We start from the raw sequence: 13,340 nt of genomic DNA, 5'->3' as shown, positions 1-13,340 counted from the left end.
CCCCTATATAAAGCTATTTGTCCGATTCTCATACGTGTAGTCTGCAGCAGCGATTACGACATCGACCCCAACTTCCGAATTCGTTTGCATTGACCGCACCAAAGGTGCGCGCCTTGGTGTGCACCCTGGAGTGCACTTTGGTGCTCACCTCGGTGCACACTTTGGTGTGCACCAAAGGTGCGCACCTTGGAGCGCACCAAAGGTGTACACTTTGGAGCGCACCACATAGGGTCTTTGAGAGGTTGGCGCAGTGCGCACACCAAGGTGGGTGTTGAGGTGCGTGTCGAGGTGGGTGGGTGCTAGGGTGCGCTCCATGGTGGGTGCCAGGGTGGGTGCGTGCTAGGGTGGATTCCAAAGAGGGTCATAGGGTGGGTGCCAAGGTGGGTTGGTGATATAGTGGGTTCAAAGGTGGGTACTAGGGTGGGTTCCAAGGTGGGTCACAAGTTGGGTGCCAGGATGCGTGGGTGTTAGGTTGGGTGCCAAGGTGGGCTCCTGCGTGGGTGGGTGCTAGGGTGGGTTTCAAGGTGGACGCGAGGGCGGGTGCCAAGGTGGGTAACAAGTTGGGTGTTAGGATGGGTGAGTGCTAGAGTGGGTGCCAAGGTGGGTGGGTGCTAAGGTGGATGCCAAGGTGGTTCACAGGGTGGGTGGGTTCTAGGGTGAGTTCCAAGGTGGGTCACAGGTTCAGTGCTAGGGTGGGTGTCAAGGCGGGTGTCGAGGTGCCTGGGTGCTAGGGTGTGGATGCCAATGTGGGTCATAGGGTGGGTACTAGGGTGGGCTGCAATGTGGGTGCCAAGGTGGGTAACATGCTCGGTGGGTTCTAAATTGGGTGCCAGGGTGGGTGTGCACCCACCTTGCCCGAGGTGGGTGCCAAGGTGCCAGTGTGGGTGGGTGCTAAGGTGGATGCCAAGGTGGGTGAGAAGGTGGGTGATAGGTTGAGTGGTAGGATGGGTGGGTGCCAAGATGGGTCACAGGGTGGGTGCAAGGGTGGGTAGGTGCTAGGGTTGGTGTCAGGGTGGGTGGGTGCTAGGTTGGGTTCCAAGGTGGGTGCGAGGGTGAGTGTCAAGGTGGGTCACAGGTTAGGTGCTAGGATGGGTGAGTGCTAGGGTGCAAAGGTGCCAGGGTGGGTGCTAGGATGGGTCGATGCTAGGGTGAGTGGCAAGGTGGGTCCACAAGTGTCAAGGTGGGTGCCGAGGTGGGTGCCAAGTTGGGTTCCAAGGTGGGTGCCAACGTGGGTGCTAGGGTGCGTGGGTTAAAGGGTGTGTCACAACGTGGGTGCCAGGATGGGTGCGCACCCACACTGGCCAAGACGGGTGCAAGGTTGGGTTCCAAGCCCGGTCACAGGCTGGGTGCTAGGATGGGTGGGTGCCAAGGTGGGCACCAGGGTGGGTGCACCCACCCTGGCCAAGGTGGGTCACGGGGTGGGTCCTAGGGTGGGTAACGGGGTGGGTACTAAGGTGCGTGCCAAGGTGGGTCATAGGGTGGGTGCCAAGGTGGGCACCAGGGTGGGTGTGCACCAACCCTAGCCAGGGTAGGTCACGGGGTGGTTGTCGGGGTGGGCTTCAAGGAGCCAAGGTGGGTGGCAAGTAGCCAAGTTGCGTGCCAAGGTGGGTGTCGGGGTGGGTGCCAAGGATCCAAGGTGGGTGCCAAGGAACCAAGGTGGGTGTCTGGGTGGGTGCCGAGGTGGGAGCCAGGGTGGGTCCCAAGGTGAGTGCAAAGGTGGGTGCCAGGGTCAAGGTGAGTGCCAATGTGGGTTCCAAGGTGCCAGGGTCAGGGTGAGTGCCAATGTGGGTTCAAAGGTGCTAAGTTGGGTGCGAGGTTGGGTGTGAGGGTGGGTGGGTGCCAAGGTGTGCTAGGTGGAAGCCCGGGTGGGTCGGCATCCCATGGGTGTCGAGTTGGGTGCCTGATGGGTGCTTCTTGTCAAGTTTTAGTCGTCGGGACTCATTTCGAGCCTTAGAGGTCGTTTCTTGTCCGGTTGCCCTGTCTTCGACCTGGGAACCCAATTTTGGTCCTCGGGTCCCATTTTTTTTTGTCTCGCATCCCACTTTTGGCCTGTGGCCTTTTCGGGGTCGATTCTCGTTTTGGGCATCAGAGCATGTTTCTTCTCCTAAAACCCAATATTTGTTTATTAAGTCTCGGAACACATTTTTGTTCTCGTGGACCCATCATGGGTCTTGGAACGCATTTGTGGTCCTTGGGTCCCATTTTGCATCCCGAAACTTGTGTTTTGGTGCTTGATCCCTATTTTGGGTGCCCACCTTGCACCAAGTGCGCACCCGGGGCAAACCGAGCGCCTTGGTGCACCGGGGCAAGATCGAGCGTGCACCCGAGGCGCCCCGAACATGCACCAAGGTGCACTCGGCCCACATGTGAGCGCAGGTCGTTGCGCCCGAGGTGGTGTGTGGGCACCGCGTTGCAGACGGGACACTGCACGCACACGACGCCCCGTCCAGGTGCACGCACGTAGGCCGGGCCGGGTGCACACCCGATGCCCTAGCAAGGTGCGTGCACCCGGGCAGGGCTCACACTTGGCGAACGGGGCGCACTTCGCGAGGGAGGGTGTGCACCTCGACGGGGGTGGGTGGCCGGGGTGGATTCGCACGTGGGTCGCGGTTTGCTAAGTACACACTGCGACAAGCTCATAACGGGTGCGATCATACCAGCGTTAGTGCACCGGATCCCATCAGAACTCCGCAGTTAAGCGCGCTTGGGCCGGAGTAGTACTGGGATGGGTGACCTCCCGGGAAGTCCCGGTGTTGCACCCTTTTTTAGTTTTTCGCCGGGCGTCGCAATGCTATTTGAATTAACCTTTTGCCCGTTTGCGTTCTCGTCGGGGCCGGGCCGGGCCGGGGTGCGTTGCCCGCACTACCGCGCGCGCCGGGGCGACACCGAGCGCGCACCCGAGGCGCCCCGAGCACACAGGCCACGGTGCAACCCGGGCGTTGTGCGCGCACCCCGGTGCGCCCGAGGTGCTGCGCGCGCACCCAGGTGAAATCGGTGTGCACCTCGGCCAGTGCGCGCTCGGTCGAGTCGCGCACGTTGGCCAAGGTGCACGGTGATGTTTCTTACTCTAAGGTTCCGCACCAGACGCCCGGGACAGGTGAGCGAAGCTGGGCGGGGCCGGGTGCGCGCCCGGGGCAGGTGCACGCAGCTGGAGAGAGCTTTGGAGCGCACCAGAGGTGCGCACCTTGGAGCACACTTCGGAGCGCACCAATGATGCGCTCCATTCAAAAGTTTCCTGAAAAGGCAAAAAAAGTTGAGATTATAGAATTTCCCACTTGAGAGATTGTAAAAAAAAAAAATTTAAAATGAAGGAAACGCGGGTGCCAAGGTGTGCGCGCCCGGGTGCGCAGCCCAGCCAAGGTGTGCGCACCAAGGCGCCCACCCTGGCGAAGGTGCACGCAAGGTGCGCACCCGAGGCAAACCGGACAATTAACCCAACTTTCGACTTCGCGCGCACCTGCGCACCTTGGAGCGCACTTCGGAGCGCTCCTTGGTGTGCACCAATCTTGGGCACCTCGGAGTGCACCATGGCGCCCACCAAGGTGCGCACCCGCGGCAAACCGAGCTTCGACTTCGTGCGCACCTTGGAGGCGCCCACCAAGGTGCGCAGCCCAGCCAAGGCGTGCGCATCAAGGTGCGCACCCGGGGCAAACCGAGCTCCGACTTCGTACGCACCATGGAGCGCACAAAAGGTGCGCAACCCAGCCAAGGTGTGCGCACCCCGGGCAAACCGAGCTCCGAATCGTGCGCACCAGAGGTGCACGCCATCGTGCGCACCTTGGAGCACACTTCGGAGCCCTCCTTGGTGCGCACCGATGTTGCGCACCTCGGAGCGCACCCGGGGAAAACAATGCAATTAACCCGACTTTTGACTTCGTGCGCACCTCGAAGCGCTCTCGGGTTCGCACCTCGGAGCACACCGAGGTGCGCACCTTTGATGCGCTGCCTTCACCAATTTCCAGAAAAGGCAAGAAAACATTGAGAAGGTGTGCGCACCGAGGTGCCCACCCTGGCGAAGGTGCACGCGAGGTGCGCACCTGGGGCAAACCGGGCTCCGACTTCGTGCACGCCATGCTGCGCACCTTGGAGGGCCATGGTGCGCACCTTGGAGCAAACTTCGGAGCGCTCAATGGTGCCCAACCCAGCCAAGGTGCCCACCGCGGCGAAGGTGCACGCGAGGTGCGCACCCGGGGCAAACCGGGCTCCGACTTCGTGCACGCCGCACCTTGGAGCACACTTCGGAGCGCTCCTTGGTGCGCACCAGGGCGCGCAAACCAGCCGAGGTGCCCACCCCGGCGAAGGTGCACGCGAGGTGCGCACCCGGGGCAAACCGGGCTCCGACTTCGTGCACGCCATGGTGCGCACCCGGGGCAAACCGGACTCCGACTTCGTGCAGGCCGCACCTTGGAGCACACTTCGGAGCGCTCCTTGGTGCGCACCATGGTGCCCACCAGGGCGCGCAACCCAGCCAAGGTCTGCACACCAAGGTGCCCACCCCGGCGAAGGTGCACGCGAGGTGCGCACCCGGGGCAAACCGGGCTCCGACTTCGTGCACGCCATGGTGCCCACCGCGGCGAAGGTGCACGCGAGGTGCGCACCCGGGGCAAACCGGGCTCCGACTTCGTGCACGGCGCACCTTGGAGCACACTTCGGAGCGCTCCTTGGTGCGCACCATGGTGCCCACCAGGGCGCGCAACCCAGCCAAGGTGTGCGCACCAAGGTGCACGCGAGGTGCGCACCCGGGGCAAACCGGGGTCCGACTTCGTGCACGCCGCACCTTGGAGCACACATCGGGGCGCTCCCGGGTTCGCACCGTGGTGGGCACCTCGGAGCACACCAAGGTGGGCAGCGAGGTGCGCACCTTTGATGCGATGCCTTCACTAATTTCCATAAAAGGCAAAAAAAAACGAGATTTTAAAATTTCCGTTTTGAAAGATAGTGAAAAAAAGGGAATGCTGGTGCCATCTTGAGCCCGCCCTGGTGCGCAGCCCAGCCAAGGTGTGCGCACCAAGGTGCCCACCCTGGCGAAGGTGCGCGCCCGGGCAATTAACCCAACTTCCAACCTCGCGCGCGCCAGGGTGGGAGCGCACCCAACAACCGGGCCTGGGAAGAGCCAATGCGAGAAACCCCACCAAACGCTCTGACAAAAAAAGAGGGGGCGCTCCAGTAACCCCGCTTCGGAGCGCACCCTGGGCAAACCCAGCCAAGGTGCCCACCCCGGCCAAGGTGCAGGCGAGGTGCGCACCCGGGGCAAACCGGGCTCCGACAACGTGCACGCCGCACCTTGGAGCACACTTCGTAGCACTCCCGGGTGCGCACCTTTGATGCGCTGCCTTCACTAATTTCCAGAAAAGGCAAAAAAAAAAGGAGATTTTGAAATTTCCGTTTTGAAAGATAGTGAAAAAAACGGAACGCGGGTGCCATCTTGAGCCCGCCCTGGTGCGCAGCCCAGGCAAGGTGCCCACCCTGGCAAAGGTGCGCACCCGGGCAATTAACCCTACTTCCGACTTCGTGCGCGCCAGGGTGGCAACCGGGCCTGGGAAGAGCCAATGCGAGAAACCCCACCAAACGCTCCGACAAAAAAAGAGGCGGCGCTCCAATAACCCCGCTTCGGAGCGCAGCCGGGGCAAACCCAGCCAAGGTGCCCACCCCGACGAAGGTGCACGCGAGGAGCGCACCCGGGGCAAACCGGGCTCCGACAACGTGCACGCAGCACCTTGGAGCACACTTCGAAGCACTCCCGGGTGCCCACCGGCGTTGCGCACCGTGGTGGGCAGCGAGGTGCGCACCTTTGATGCGCTGCCTTCACTAATTTCCAGAAAAAGGCAAAAAAAAATGAGATTTTAAAATTTCCGTTTTGAAAGATAGTGAAAAAAAAGGAACGCGGGTGCCATCTTGAGCCCGCCCTGGTGCGCAGCCCAGGCAAGGCATGCGCACCAAGGTGCCCACCCGAGGTGCACACCCGGGGCAAACCGGGCTCCGACTTCGTGCAGGCCGCACCTTGGAGCACACTTCGGAGCGCTCCTTGGTGCGCACCATGGTGCCCACCAGGGCGCGCAACCCAGCCAAGGTCTGCACACCAAGGTGCCCACCCCGGCGAAGGTGCACGCGAGGTGCGCACCCGGGGCAAACCGGGCTCCGACTTCGTGCACGCCATGGTGCCCACCGCGGCGAAGGTGCACGCGAGGTGCGCACCCGGGGCAAACCGGGCTCCGACTTCGTGCACGGCGCACCTTGGAGCACACTTCGGAGCGCTCCTTGGTGCGCACCATGGTGCCCACCAGGGCGCGCAACCCAGCCAAGGTGTGCGCACCAAGGTGCACGCGAGGTGCGCACCCGGGGCAAACCGGGGTCCGACTTCGTGCACGCCGCACCTTGGAGCACACATCGGGGCGCTCCCGGGTTCGCACCGTGGTGGGCACCTCGGAGCACACCAAGGTGGGCAGCGAGGTGCGCACCTTTGATGCGATGCCTTCACTAATTTCCATAAAAGGCAAAAAAAAACGAGATTTTAAAATTTCCGTTTTGAAAGATAGTGAAAAAAAGGGAATGCTGGTGCCATCTTGAGCCCGCCCTGGTGCGCAGCCCAGCCAAGGTGTGCGCACCAAGGTGCCCACCCTGGCGAAGGTGCGCGCCCGGGCAATTAACCCAACTTCCAACCTCGCGCGCGCCAGGGTGGGAGCGCACCCAACAACCGGGCCTGGGAAGAGCCAATGCGAGAAACCCCACCAAACGCTCTGACAAAAAAAGAGGGGGCGCTCCAGTAACCCCGCTTCGGAGCGCACCCTGGGCAAACCCAGCCAAGGTGCCCACCCCGGCCAAGGTGCAGGCGAGGTGCGCACCCGGGGCAAACCGGGCTCCGACAACGTGCACGCCGCACCTTGGAGCACACTTCGTAGCGCTCCCGGGTGCGCACCTTTGATGCGCTGCCTTCACTAATTTCCAGAAAAGGCAAAAAAAAAAGGAGATTTTGAAATTTCCGTTTTGAAAGATAGTGAAAAAAATGGAACGCGGGTGCCATCTTGAGCCCGCCCTGGTGCGCAGCCCAGGCAAGGTGCCCACCCTGGCAAAGGTGCGCACCCGGGCAATTAACCCTACTTCCGACTTCGTGCGCGCCAGGGTGGCAAACCGGGCTCCGACTTCGTGCAGGCCGCACCTTGGAGCACACTTCGGAGCGCTCCTTGGTGCGCACCATGGTGCCCACCAGGGCGCGCAACCCAGCCAAGGTCTGCACACCAAGGTGCCCACCCCGGCGAAGGTGCACGCGAGGTGCGCACCCGAGGCAAACCGGGCTCCGACTTCGTGCACGCCATGGTGCCCACCGCGGCGAAGGTGCACGCGAGGTGCGCACCCGGGGCAAACCGGGCTCCGACTTCGTGCACGGCGCACCTTGGAGCACACTTCGGAGCGCTCCTTGGTGCGCACCATGGTGCCCACCAGGGCGCGCAACCCAGCCAAGGTGTGCGCACCAAGGTGCACGCGAGGTGCGCACCCGGGGCAAACCGGGGTCCGACTTCGTGCACGCCGCACCTTGGAGCACACATCGGGGCGCTCCCGGGTTCGCACCGTGGTGGGCACCTCGGAGCACACCAAGGTGGGCAGCGAGGTGCGCACCTTTGATGCGATGCCTTCACTAATTTCCATAAAAGGCAAAAAAAAATGAGATTTTAAAATTTCCGTTTTGAAAGATAGTGAAAAAAAGGGAATGCTGGTGCCATCTTGAGCCCGCCCTGGTGCGCAGCCCAGCCAAGGTGTGCGCACCAAGGTGCCCACCCTGGCGAAGGTGCGCGCCCGGGCAATTAACCCAACTTCCAACCTCGCGCGCGCCAGGGTGGGAGCGCACCCAACAACCGGGCCTGGGAAGAGCCAATGCGAGAAACCCCACCAAACGCTCTGACAAAAAAAGAGGGGGCGCTCCAGTAACCCCGCTCCGGAGCGCACCCTGGGCAAACCCAGCCAAGGTGCCCACCCCGGCCAAGGTGCAGGCGAGGTGCGCACCCGAGGCAAACCGGGCTCCGACAACGTGCACGCCGCACCTTGGAGCACACTTCGTAGCGCTCCCGGGTACGCACCTTTGATGCGCTGCCTTCACTAATTTCCAGAAAAGGCAAAAAAAAAAGGAGATTTTGAAATTTCCGTTTTGAAAGATAGTGAAAAAAACGGAACGCGGGTGCCATCTTGAGCCCGCCCTGGTGCGCAGCCCAGGCAAGGTGCCCACCCTGGCAAAGGTGCGCACCCGGGCAATTAACCCTACTTCCGACTTCGTGCGCGCCAGGGTGGCAACCGGGCCTGGGAAGAGCCAATGCGAGAAACCCCACCAAACGCTCCGACAAAAAAAGAGGCGGCGCTCCAATAACCCCGCTTCGGAGCGCAGCCGGGGCAAACCCAGCCAAGGTGCCCACCCCGACGAAGGTGCACGCGAGGTGCGCACCCGGGGCAAACCGGGCTCCGACAACGTGCATGCAGCACCTTGGAGCACACTTCGAAGCACTCCCGGGTGCCCACCGGCGTTGCGCACCGTGGTGGGCAGCGAGGTGCGCACCTTTGATGCGCTGCCTTCACTAATTTCCAGAAAAAGGCAAAAAAAAATGAGATTTTAAAATTTCCGTTTTGAAAGATAGTGAAAAAAAAGGAACGCGGGTGCCATCTTGAGCCCGCCCTGGTGCGCAGCCCAGGCAAGGCATGCGCACCAAGGTGCCCACCCGAGGTGCACACCCGGGGCAAACCGGGCTCCGACTTCGTGCAGGCCGCACCTTGGAGCACACTTCGGAGCGCTCCTTGGTGCGCACCATGGTGCCCACCAGGGCGCGCAACCCAGCCAAGGTCTGCACACCAAGGTGCCCACCCCGGCGAAGGTGCATGCGAGGTGCGCACCCGGGGCAAACCGGGCTCCGACTTCGTGCACGCCATGGTGCCCACCGCGGCGAAGGTGCACGCGAGGTGCGCACCCGGGGCAAACCGGGCTCCGACTTCGTGCACGGCGCACCTTGGAGCACACTTCGGAGCGCTCCTTGGTGCGCACCATGGTGCCCACCAGGGCGCGCAACCCAGCCAAGGTGTGCGCACCAAGGTGCACGCGAGGTGCGCACCCGGGGCAAACCGGGGTCCGACTTCGTGCACGCCGCACCTTGGAGCACACATCGGGGCGCTCCCGGGTTCGCACCGTGGTGGGCACCTCGGAGCACACCAAGGTGGGCAGCGAGGTGCGCACCTTTGATGCGATGCCTTCACTAATTTCCATAAAAGGCAAAAAAAAACGAGATTTTAAAATTTCCGTTTTGAAAGATAGTGAAAAAAAGGGAATGCTGGTGCCATCTTGAGCCCGCCCTGGTGCGCAGCCCAGCCAAGGTGTGCGCACCAAGGTGCCCACCCTGGCGAAGGTGCGCGCCCGGGCAATTAACCCAACTTCCAACCTCGCGCGCGCCAGGGTGGGAGCGCACCCAACAACCGGGCCTGGGAAGAGCCAATGCGAGAAACCCCACCAAACGCTCTGACAAAAAAAGAGGGGGCGCTCCAGTAACCCCGCTCCGGAGCGCACCCTGGGCAAACCCAGCCAAGGTGCCCACCCCGGCCAAGGTGCAGGCGAGGTGCGCACCCGGGGCAAACCGGGCTCCGACAACGTGCACGCCGCACCTTGGAGCACACTTCGTAGCGCTCCCGGGTGCGCACCTTTGATGCGCTGCCTTCACTAATTTCCAGAAAAGGCAAAAAAAAAAGGAGATTTTGAAATTTCCGTTTTGAAAGATAGTGAAAAAAACGGAACGCGGGTGCCATCTTGAGCCCGCCCTGGTGCGCAGCCCAGGCAAGGTGCCCACCCTGGCAAAGGTGCGCACCCGGGCAATTAACCCTACTTCCGACTTCGTGCGCGCCAGGGTGGCAAACCGGGCTCCGACTTCGTGCAGGCCGCACCTTGGAGCACACTTCGGAGCGCTCCTTGGTGCGCACCATGGTGCCCACCAGGGCGCGCAACCCAGCCAAGGTCTGCACACCAAGGTGCCCACCCCGGCGAAGGTGCACGCGAGGTGCGCACCCGGGGCAAACCGGGCTCCGACTTCGTGCACGCCATGGTGCCCACCGCGGCGAAGGTGCACGCGAGGTGCGCACCCGGGGCAAACCGGGCTCCGACTTCGTGCACGGCGCACCTTGGAGCACACTTCGGAGCGCTCCTTGGTGCGCACCATGGTGCCCACCAGGGCGCGCAACCCAGCCAAGGTGTGCGCACCAAGGTGCACGCGAGGTGCGCACCCGGGGCAAACCGGGGTCCGACTTCGTGCACGCCGCACCTTGGAGCACACATCGGGGCGCTCCCGGGTTCGCACCGTGGTGGGCACCTCGGAGCACACCAAGGTGGGCAGCGAGGTGCGCACCTTTGATGCGATGCCTTCACTAATTTCCATAAAAGGCAAAAAAAAACGAGATTTTAAAATTTCCGTTTTGAAAGATAGTGAAAAAAAGGGAATGCTGGTGCCATCTTGAGCCCGCCCTGGTGCGCAGCCCAGCCAAGGTGTGCGCACCAAGGTGCCCACCCTGGCGAAGGTGCGCGCCCGGGCAATTAACCCAACTTCCAACCTCGCGCGCGCCAGGGTGGGAGCGCACCCAACAACCGGGCCTGGGAAGAGCCAATGCGAGAAACCCCACCAAACGCTCTGACAAAAAAAGAGGGGGCGCTCCAGTAACCCCGCTCCGGAGCGCACCCTGGGCAAACCCAGCCAAGGTGCCCACCCCGGCCAAGGTGCAGGCGAGGTGCGCACCCGAGGCAAACCGGGCTCCGACAACGTGCACGCCGCACCTTGGAGCACACTTCGTAGCGCTCCCGGGTGCGCACCTTTGATGCGCTGCCTTCACTAATTTCCAGAAAAGGCAAAAAAAAAAGGAGATTTTGAAATTTCCGTTTTGAAAGATAGTGAAAAAAACGGAACGCGGGTGCCATCTTGAGCCCGCCCTGGTGCGCAGCCCAGGCAAGGTGCCCACCCTGGCAAAGGTGCGCACCCGGGCAATTAACCCTACTTCCGACTTCGTGCGCGCCAGGGTGGCAACCGGGCCTGGGAAGAGCCAATGCGAGAAACCCCACCAAACGCTCCGACAAAAAAAGAGGCGGCGCTCCAATAACCCCGCTTCGGAGCGCAGCCGGGGCAAACCCAGCCAAGGTGCCCACCCCGACGAAGGTGCACGCGAGGTGCGCACCCGGGGCAAACCGGGCTCCGACAACGTGCACGCAGCACCTTGGAGCACACTTCGAAGCACTCCCGGGTGCCCACCGGCGTTGCGCACCGTGGTGGGCAGCGAGGTGCGCACCTTTGATGCGCTGCCTTCACTAATTTCCAGAAAAAGGCAAAAAAAAATGAGATTTTAAAATTTCCGTTTTGAAAGATAGTGAAAAAAAAGGAACGCGGGTGCCATCTTGAGCCCGCCCTGGTGCGCAGCCCAGGCAAGGCATGCGCACCAAGGTGCCCACCCGAGGTGCACACCCGGGGCAAACCGGGCTCCGACTTCGTGCAGGCCGCACCTTGGAGCACACTTCGGAGCGCTCCTTGGTGCGCACCATGGTGCCCACCAGGGCGCGCAACCCAGCCAAGGTCTGCACACCAAGGTGCCCACCCCGGCGAAGGTGCATGCGAGGTGCGCACCCGGGGCAAACCGGGCTCCGACTTCGTGCACGCCATGGTGCCCACCGCGGCGAAGGTGCACGCGAGGTGCGCACCCGGGGCAAACCGGGCTCCGACTTCGTGCACGGCGCACCTTGGAGCACACTTCGGAGCGCTCCTTGGTGCGCACCATGGTGCCCACCAGGGCGCGCAACCCAGCCAAGGTGTGCGCACCAAGGTGCACGCGAGGTGCGCACCCGGGGCAAACCGGGGTCCGACTTCGTGCACGCCGCACCTTGGAGCACACATCGGGGCGCTCCCGGGTTCGCACCGTGGTGGGCACCTCGGAGCACACCAAGGTGGGCAGCGAGGTGCGCACCTTTGATGCGATGCCTTCACTAATTTCCATAAAAGGCAAAAAAAAACGAGATTTTAAAATTTCCGTTTTGAAAGATAGTGAAAAAAAGGGAATGCTGGTGCCATCTTGAGCCCGCCCTGGTGCGCAGCCCAGCCAAGGTGTGCGCACCAAGGTGCCCACCCTGGCGAAGGTGCGCGCCCGGGCAATTAACCCAACTTCCAACCTCGCGCGCGCCAGGGTGGGAGCGCACCCAACAACCGGGCCTGGGAAGAGCCAATGCGAGAAACCCAACCAAACGCTCTGACAAAAAAAGAGGGGGCGCTCCAGTAACCCCGCTTCGGAGCGCACCCTGGGCAAACCCAGCCAAGGTGCCCACCCCGGCCAAGGTGCAGGCGAGGTGCGCACCCGGGGCAAACCGGGCTCCGACAACGTGCACGCCGCACCTTGGAGCACACTTCGTAGCGCTCCCGGGTGCGCACCTTTGATGCGCTGCCTTCACTAATTTCCAGAAAAGGCAAAAAAAAAAGGAGATTTTGAAATTTCCGTTTTGAAAGATAGTGAAAAAAACGGAACGCGGGTGCCATCTTGAGCCCGCCCTGGTGCGCAGCCCAGGCAAGGTGCCCACCCTGGCAAAGGTGCGCACCCGGGCAATTAACCCTACTTCCGACTTCGTGCGCGCCAGGGTGGCAACCGGGCCTGGGAAGAGCCAGTGCGAGAAACCCCACCAAACGCTCCGACAAAAAAAGAGGCGGCGCTCCAATAACCCCGCTTCGGAGCGCAGCCGGGGCAAACCCAGCCAAGGTGCCCACCCCGACGAAGGTGCACGCGAGGTGCGCACCCGGGGCAAACCGGGCTCCGACAACGTGCACGCAGCACCTTGGAGCACACTTCGAAGCACTCCCGGGTGCCCACCGGCGTTGCGCACCGTGGTGGGCAGCGAGGTGCGCACCTTTGATGCGCTGCCTTCACTAATTTCCAGAAAAAGGCAAAAAAAAATGAGATTTTAAAATTTCCGTTTTGAAAGATAGTGAAAAAAAAGGAACGCGGGTGCCATCTTGAGCCCGCCCTGGTGCGCAGCCCAGGCAAGGCATGCGCACCAAGGTGCCCACCCGAGGTGCACACCCGGGGCAAACCGGGCTCCGACTTCGTGCAGGCCGCACCTTGGAGCACACTTCGGAGCGCTCCTTGGTGCGCACCATGGTGCCCACCAGGGCGCGCAACCCAGCCAAGGTCTGCACACCAAGGTGCCCACCCCGGCGAAGGTGCACGCGAGGTGCGCACCCGGGGCAAACCGGGCTCCGACTTCGTGCACGCCGCACCTTGGAGCACACATCGGAGCGCTCCCAGGTTCGCACCAGCGTTGCGCACCTTTGATGCGCTGCCTTCACTAATTTCCA

General features: G+C 62.3%; 1 non-coding gene across 1 annotated transcript; it reads left to right on the top strand.

Moving 5' to 3' along the window:
* The first annotated feature begins 2,643 nt into the window (after nt 1-2,643).
* On the top strand, nt 2,644-2,762 carry LOC131865453 (5S ribosomal RNA). The gene has a single exon (XR_009364175.1). It is a non-coding gene; the product is annotated as a 5S ribosomal RNA (ribosomal RNA).
* The last annotated feature ends 10,578 nt before the right edge of the window (nt 2,763-13,340 follow it).

The sequence above is a fragment of the Cryptomeria japonica genome, unplaced genomic scaffold (genome assembly GCF_030272615.1).
Source record: "Cryptomeria japonica unplaced genomic scaffold, Sugi_1.0 HiC_scaffold_111, whole genome shotgun sequence".
Lineage (NCBI taxonomy): Eukaryota > Viridiplantae > Streptophyta > Pinopsida > Cupressales > Cupressaceae > Cryptomeria > Cryptomeria japonica.
This window is presented reverse-complemented; position numbering and strand designations above follow the sequence as displayed.